The sequence below is a fragment of the Mesoplodon bidens genome, assembly GCF_964165515.1.
Source record: "Mesoplodon bidens genome assembly, chromosome: 3".
Taxonomy (NCBI): Eukaryota; Metazoa; Chordata; class Mammalia; order Artiodactyla; family Ziphiidae; genus Mesoplodon; species Mesoplodon bidens.
Genome location: NC_138178.1, coordinates 33,093,662 through 33,102,379, shown reverse-complemented (window position 1 = coordinate 33,102,379; position 8,718 = coordinate 33,093,662).

The window sequence follows — 8,718 nt, the reverse complement described above, 5'->3', positions numbered from 1 at the left end:
TCTTCAGGCCCGTCCCTCCAGAGTGGACGCTGTGACACTGTAGGACCCGGCCCGCCCCCTCCGAGGGCTCCGCCCCTCCTGGAGCCTCCGCCCACCAAGAGACCGCCCCTCCACGAGGCCTGTTCCTCCGCAAACTCCACCCCTGCACAATCCCTCCTCTCCCTGTCACTCCAGCTTCGCAAGCTCCACCCCCGCACAGTCCTTCCGGGCTCTCCCACTACAGTTTTGACCCTTCGCAAGCAGCCCCGCCTCCTCTTTGAATGTCCTCGTCCCGGAGTCCACCTCCCGGGAGACCTCGGTCCAGCTGCCAGGCCCAGGGGCCCTGGTCCTACCGAGAGCAATCCCCAGCTTGGCGTTTAAGGCTCTGCCCCTGGTGACTTCAGCCTCGTTTTTCCCCGGCTGCGTGGCCCGCTCTTCTGCTCAACAGAAGTCTTGTTGGGTTTCCGGGACACAGCCGACCCTTTGACGCCAGACGCTGCCTCCTGGGCTGGTACAGTGCTTCCAGTCTCGTCCTTTCAGCCTTCGTAAACCATGCTAATCTGTCAGCTATAGCATTTCCACTTTATCGGGGAAAGGAACAGTCGTGCCTGTTTGGAAGGCTTACATTAATGAGATTAATATTCTAGAAAATATAACTCACCTGTTTATTTCATATTCTCGTGCTAAAGTGACACTGACAAGATGTTTGACCTTGGACAAGTTACTTAACCCCTTTCTGCCTCAGCTTTCTTCTCTGTATGACGTTGATGATCATGGTTCCTGCTTCACAGAGTTGATAGGAGAATTGAATTAATTGTGGAGCATTTGTGCCTGGCATACAGAAACTATTTGTTTGTGTGTAAAGATTGAAAGGGGAGACTGAGAAAAAAAATACAGAGAGAAAAGAAAGAGAGGGAAAGGGAGTGAGGGAGAAAAAAATGAAGGAAGGGAGGGAGAGAAGAAGAACAAATTTACACCTTAATCCTCTTTGCAATGCTGGTGACTAACAGCAAAAAGGATGAAGATTTGAGATCCACCTCTGACAGCACCAAAAGTGTGTAGCTTTAGGCAAGTTAAACTCTCCAATCATCCGTTTCCTCATCTGTAAAACAGACATAATGACAATACCTACTCCAGGATTTCTGTGATGGTCAAATAATGCCTGGCACAGAGTTAGTTATCAATTAACTACTTTTTTACCCCCAGGGACATCCAACCAGAAAGTTAGCCATTTCTTTGTGTCTGGGTTTTGCTTTTCTTTTTGAAGAGGACAATCAGAAAAGGAGAGAACACAGCTATAAAGATAAAGTGGTCAGCACTGACTGAAAATACATTTATAATAGAAATGCAATTTTTTTTTTTTTTTTTTTTTTTTTGCGGTACACGGGCCTCTCACTGTTGTGGCCTCTCCCGTTGTGGAGCACAGGCTCCGGACACGCAGGCTCAGCGGCCATGGCTCACGGGCCCAGCTGCTCCGCGGCATGTGGCATCTTCCCAGACCGAGGCACGAACCCGTGTCCCCTGCATCGGCAGGCGGACTCTCAACCACTGCGCCACCAGGGAAGCCCCAGAAATGCAATTTCTTAGAAACCTAACAAAATTATTTCTTTAAGTGGGTTAAAATTAAAGTATAGGCTGCACAATACTCATCAATACACAAACCAGTATTTGCAACACTGACTTCTGATTAATTTGCTTGGGTATTCTTACGACAGAGTCCAAAGTTAAAGAATTCATGGATACACAAGCAGAGATGTCTGAAAATAAATTTGAAAACCAATTTAAGTCAAAATCCTAGAAATTATTTTTAAACAACATTTTAAAGGTGGCAGAATCATCCTAAGGTTTGTAAATATAACAAACTGTTTCCCTTCAAAAACATTTCATAATGAATAATAATGATAGATGGAAAGACCTAAAAGTAAATGAGAAGTTGCACCTCCTTTGCCTGCAATGTCTTGCCCATATCTCCTCTCATCCACTATCCTGCTCCCTAAATCAGGTTCAGTCATCTTCATTCTTCAAACACATTTGTCAACAGCCAGTCCCAAGTCTCCCAGCTGTTCCTCCCTGTCTTCCTTTCTCTGACCTCACCTCTAAAACAACGCTGCCTTTTCAACAAGATCAGCAGTAAAGTGTGTACCAAAGAGCTTGTAGTTAGAATCAAGTATTAAAACTGTGGGTGACTGGGACTTCCCTTGTGGCACAGGGGTTAAGAATCCACCTGCCAATGCAGGGGACATGGGTTCGAGCCCTGGTCTGGGAAGATCCCACATGCCATGGAGCAACTAAGCCCGTGTGCCACAACTACTGAGCCTGTGTGCTGCAACTACTAAAGCCCAAGCGCCTAGAGCCGGTGCTCCGCAACGAGAAGCCACTGCAATGATAAGACAGTGCACCACAACGAAGACCCAATGCAGCCAAAAAATTGATAAAAAATTTTTTTAATTAAAAAAAAAATACACACACACAACCCTGCAGAGTTAGGGAGGCTGCCCTGCAGTTTGGCTTGGAGGGAGGAGAGGCTGGGTTGGTGGCATCATGTGAGATAAGAGGGCCTGAAACCAGAATGCCTGAGATGAGGGGGTATTACAAGTAGGGCTGCTGCTGAACCCCCTCCCTAGGCCCGGATGGTTGGAGCTGACCAGTGGTCACCCTGCAAGGGGCTCCCTCTTGCTCAACCTGTTCTCGGCTCTCATCTCTTGCCCCGAGTGTCTGTGCCAAGGGTAGACCTCAGTTTTGGTTAAGTCTGCCCTGGGTGGGGGGAGGGGGGATGAAGGGCGGTCTCTGGCAGTGGTAGATGTTCTGACTCATTCTGGCAGGTTCCAGAAAGGGGAAAAGAAACAGGACAGGGTCCCAACTCTTGTTCTGTGGCCTTATAATAATAAGAAGCCTTCTGAAACGGAGCAGGACCCTATGGTCTATGCCCACCATGTCCTCCGCCTGCCTTTTGTCTGTGGAAATACTTTAGCCAAAAGATAAGTTTAATCAGAGAAGTGAGAAAATGCAGAAGCAAAGAAAAGCAAACAGGACTAAACAATAATAGTTTAGACAGTAAGCAAAGTCAAGGACCTTTAGTTTCTCCTCAAGGGCTACAGATAATATTCTGAGCCATATCCTGTGATCTGTCTTGTAGGTACCGAAACCCGCACCAGGTGGAAGAAGTTAACCACATGATGACCAGACTGTAGCCATGACATAAGCTGCCACAGTGCAGAGAACTGGCCTCAAAGAAATGGAAACCAACCATGGAACTGAAGATTGACTGTACCTAAAACAATCAAGATGACGCTGATCAGACCACCAATGACCAAGTTCAAGATGACTGTTGGAGCTGACTGTGCTGTTTCTGCATGTAGCCCCCTGCCTCTGTCTATAAAAGCTCTTGCCCCCGATTGTCAGAGAGGGGAGTCAGCCTTCGGACAGGAGACCACCCTCCCCCCTGCCCCCCAGTTGCCAGCATCCAAAATAAAGCAAGCTTTCCTTTCCACCAACCTTGCCTCTTTATTGGCTTTTGAGCAGCCAGCAGCTGGACCCCACTTTTGGTTACTCTTCCAGGCAGCATCTAATACCTACAGAATTCTAGTGACTCTTTAGCTGCAGGGCAATGAACTATTTACTTGTCCTATACTGGCCCTGCCCCTCCCCTTAGAGACAGGAACTATCTTTCTTATTCTTTGTGTAGCTTTGTCAACGCCCAGCAAAACACCTGGCACAGAATAGGTACTCCATAAATACTTAAATAAATAATAAGAAACTGCTGACTGAAGGCAATTAATCAATAACCAGTGAGCCTCCTCCCCTGCCCTCCACCCCATCCAGGCCCTGGGCATACTGCACAGCAGCTTCCTTATTTTCGTAGCATGGGCTGTGTGAGCAATGGGCCAGGAGCTTCCCCTGAATACTCACAAGCTAATGAAAGCCTAGATGATAAAAACCATGTAAAGAGAAAACTTTTGGGGGGAAGGGTGTGGGGCTGATGTGTGTATGGGAAGGGGTGTGGACATGAGATAGTTGAAGGGGGAGGAACATTTCGTAGTTTTAAAATAGACTTGCCAACCCACTAATTATATATAGTGTCTGAAGACACCAAAGCTGTTGTCTATTTGGAAAAAAACATTTGAAGTAACTTGCAAATACACTATATTTTTTCTTTCTTCTCTTTTGGGAGGGAGTGTGTTGAGCATGTACATTACAACAATTATAAAAAAGAGTTTTAAGGAAAAAATATTGCCTGTAATCCCACCATCCTACAGTTTTCACATTTTCATGTTATTTGCTCGTTCCTTTTGTTATGCATATGATTTTTCCATCTTTGTGAACTTTACAGAGAGGCAATTTTTCAGTCTTTCCTTACATTTTTCTCCTGAACATTTTTCCTTGTGGCCAAATCGGCTTCATTATTATCATTTTCATCAGCTGAAGAAATTGCAATGTTTGGGATTGTAATAATAATGGAGCCATGAGTTCTGCATGCACAAAATGTTTTCCTTTTCCTACACTTTTGCTGGAGGGTAAATTCCTGGGTCGAAGGGTATGGGTGCTTTCAGGACCGGAAGTGAGTTTTGGCACCTCCATCATGAAGGGCTGGTTTGAGCCTCTGTAGCACCAAATTCAGTACCTCCCTCGGATGCTAAAATGTAGCCCACAAGAGGCTCCAACAGCTGCACTGCTGGCCTCGTTCACACAAGCATGTCTCTGACTCCCTTACAAGAGAACTGGAAAGGGCTTTCTGAATCCAGGGTGCAGATGTCTTGCAAGGGCTCTGAGAGGCTGGCAACTGCCATTCAGATAAGCAGGAAGTGGACTCTGCCTGCACTGGGAGAAGGAGGGTGGCCTTTTTGGGCAACCCTAAGGAATCCATCCATTCCCTTCTCCCCACCCTACAAATTTCACTTGCACTTGAATTACTTGAGTCCAGTTGCAAGGTCCTCTAAAGGCTGAACTCCTTGGAGAGAACAGAATGTCACTCATGTTTGCACATGATACACATCCCTCTGATGCTAAAGTGTATGGTATACATGCCAAACACATGGTGTCCCCTCTAAAATGTGTACAATAAGCATTTCTGAGCCTGAGCCTTAAGGAGAGAAGACATTTGCTTCATTGCAGAGCTCGGTCTCTATCATAGCTCCCTCTCTTTTTTTTTTTTGTTTGTTTGTTTTTCCCTCTTTTTCTTGATAATTTTGAAGCAGAGCCAAATGAACCAGCTCAACCAGGGCTGGGTTTTTTGCAAGACAAATTTTCTTCTTCCCGCCCTCTTTTATTCTGTCTTTAGTCTGCTTTAATTGTTTCAGGTACTACTGTATCCATGTTTTGATGGAATACTACCTCAAAGTCATTTTGGATTTAAGCAGGATCTGAAAGACCCATAAATAAGCAGCATGTTAAGTAGAGAGAATATGACTGACAATTGACTTGATAATAATGTGTACCATACAAGGAGCTTTCGTTTATTGTTATCAAAGCACATGCAACTTTTCAGATCCTCCTCTGTGATTTCAACAAGATACTTATAACTTTGTTTTGCTTTTTTGTATAAATACTTAAAGAGTTTTCCCATCCCAATTTTTCCTTTTCCCATCTGAATTTCAGGGTCTTTTTGAGCCTTAGCTGTGGGTCACATCCTGTACCCAGAAGTGCAGAGAAATTTCAACATTTAACATGTACTCTGTATCCAACCTGTTTGGCATAGTTGCAGAGACAATTCTCAGTGCGTCTCTCCCCAAACATTGCTTTCCTGTCAACAATAACTGCCCACTGAAATACATCTCTCATAAACATCCCTTCTCCTTCCTTTCTAAGAAACCCCAGCAATATAGCACTAAGTTTAGACCTGCTTCTCTCTTACCTAAGGCTTCCAGACCAAAAGCTCTACTCCTAGTCTGCCATCTGCCTTCTCTGCTTACTATTCCAAACCCCCCTACTGCATCCCCCTTGCCGGACAGACCAGGGGAGTCCTGAATCTTCAGCGTCTACCTTGCCCACATTCTCTTTGGAGGGGGTGGTCCAAATCTGCTCTTTCCTGCGTCAGATCTTGGGACTCCTGCTTGCGCATTGAGGGAAATCAGCACAGCTCCCCTGGACACAACACACTGGGCTAGACCACCGCTAATAGATTGTTCTGAGGTGATGAAGTTGTTCTGTATCTGTGCTAACCAAGATGGAGCTACTGGAGCATTTGAAATGTGACCAGTGAATGAGGAATCAAAGTCTTCATTTTATTTTTAACAGATTTAAATTTCAATTTAAGGGGCTTCCCTGGTGGCGCAGTGGTTAAGAATCCGCCTGCCAATGCAGGGTACACGGGTTCAAGCCCTGGCCCGGGAAGCTCCCACATGCTGCAGAGCAACTAAGCCCGTGCGCTACAACTACTGAGCCTGTGCTCTAGAGCCCGTGAGCCACAACAATTGAGCCTGCGCTCTAGAGCCCACAAGCCACAACTACTGAGCCTGCGCTCTAGAGCCCGTGTGCCACAACTACTGAAGCCCACACGCCTAGAGCCCACGCTCTTCAACAAGAGAAGCCACCACAATGAGAAGCCCGGGCACCACAATGAAGAGCAGCCCCTGCTCACCACAACTAGAGAAAGCCCGTGCACAGCAACGGAGACCCAACGCAGCCAAAAGTAAAAATTAAAAATAAATTTAAAAATTTTAATAAATTTATTTATTTAAAAATAAAGAATAAATTTAAAAAATTTAAATTAAAAAATTTTAAATAAATTTATTTAATTAATTTATTTTTGGCTGCCTTGGGCCTTACTGCGCGCAGGCTTTCTCTAGTTGCCGTGAGCGGGGGCTACTCTTCGTTGCGGTGCACGGTCTTCTCATTGCAGTGGCTTCTCTTGTTGTGGAGCATGGGCTCTAGGCGCGCGGGCTTCTGTAGTTGTGGCTCATGGGCTCTAGAGCGCAGGCTCAGTAGCTGTGGCGCATGGGCTTAGTTGCTCCGCGGCATGTGGGATCTTCCCGGACCAGGGCTTGAACCCGTGTCCCCTGTATTGGCAGGCAGATTCTTAACCACTGTGCCACCAGGGAAGTCCCTTAAATTTAAAAAGCCACGTATAAACTAGTGGTTACTCTACTAGACAGTACACCTATAGACTCTGCTGTATGCAGTGGTGTCCCATGGCCCTGAAATTTAACGTGACTTTTTTTTTTTTGAGGTGAAAGGTTTGCTATGCTACCTAAAAGTAGACCAAACCAGAGAGCCAGAAGCAGCAGGTCCCAAGCATCTTCTGCAGGGGTCTCTACAGAGTTGTCTGAACCTACCAACAGAGGACAGCCACTTTCCTTGTCCTTTTAACTAACAGACTTTTTTACAGCAGTGTTGGGTTCACAGAAAAATTAAGCAGAAAGTACAAAGAGTTCTCATATACACCCCTGCCCTGACAGAGTTTCCTCTATTATTAACATCTTGGATTTGTATGGTACATTCGCCATCACTGATAAACAAGTATTGATACAATATTATTAACTAAAGTCCAAGGTCTACCTTAGGGTTTTTTTTTTTGGTCTGTGCCTCGTGGCTTGTGGGATCTGAGTTCCCCAATCAGGGATCGAACCTGGGCCCCTGGCTGTGAAAGCGCCCAGTCCTAACCACTGGACCACCAGGGAATTCCCAGGGTTCTGCTTTTTGTGTTGTACAGTTCTGAGTTTGGACAAATGCATACTGTTATGTATACACCATTACAGTGTCATGTAGACTGTTTCACTGCCTTAAAATCCCCTGTGCTTCACCTATTTATTCCTTTTTTCCTCTACCTGAACCCATAGCCACCACTCTACTGTCTCTATAGTTTTGCGTTTTCCAGAATGTCATATAGTAGCAAGCCTTTTCAGACAGCTTATTTCACTGAGCAATATATTTAAAGTTCCTCCATGTTCTTTTGTGCCTTGATGGCCCATTTCTTTTTATTGCTGAATACTGTTCCATTATATAGATATACCACAGTTTTTTGGTACATCTGAAGGACATCTTCGTTGCTTCCAATTTTTGACAATTATGGATAAAACTCCTAAAAACATTTGGGTACAGATTTCTGAGTGGACATAGTTTTTAACTCATTTGACAAATACCTAGGAGTGCAATTGCTAGGTTGTAAGACTATGATTAGCTTTAAGAAACTACCAAACTTTCTTCTGTCCCATGTTGCATTCCCATCACCAACGAATGAGAGTTCCTGTTGCTCCACATCCTCAACAGCATTTGGTGTTGTTTTGGATTTTAGCTATTCTAATAGTTATGTAGCGCTATCTCATTTTAATTTGCAATTCTCCAATGACATATTATGTTGACCATCTTTTCATTTGCTTATTTGCCATCTGTGTATCTTCTTTGATGAGGTGTCTTGATATTTTGACCACTTTTTAATTGGGTTGTTTCCATATAGTTAAGAGTTATCTTTATATTTAGAAGTCTTTTATGTGTTTTGCTACTATTTTCTCCCAGTCTGTGGCTTGTCTTTTTGTTCTCTTAACAATGTCTTTTGCAGAACAATTTTTAATTGTAAAGAAGTCCAACTTAAATTTTTTTTTCATGAATCATGGCTTTGGTGTTTTATCTAGAAACACCATCGAACAACCAACCATCTACATTAGAAATGGTCAGCCATACTAGTAAGCTGAGTTACTTAGAACTAAAGTCGCAATTAAGCAATTTGTATAATTATCTTTAAAAAGGATTACCTCTTTTGACTTATTTACCTGTATTTTGGACTTTTTCCTAAATATTCAATAA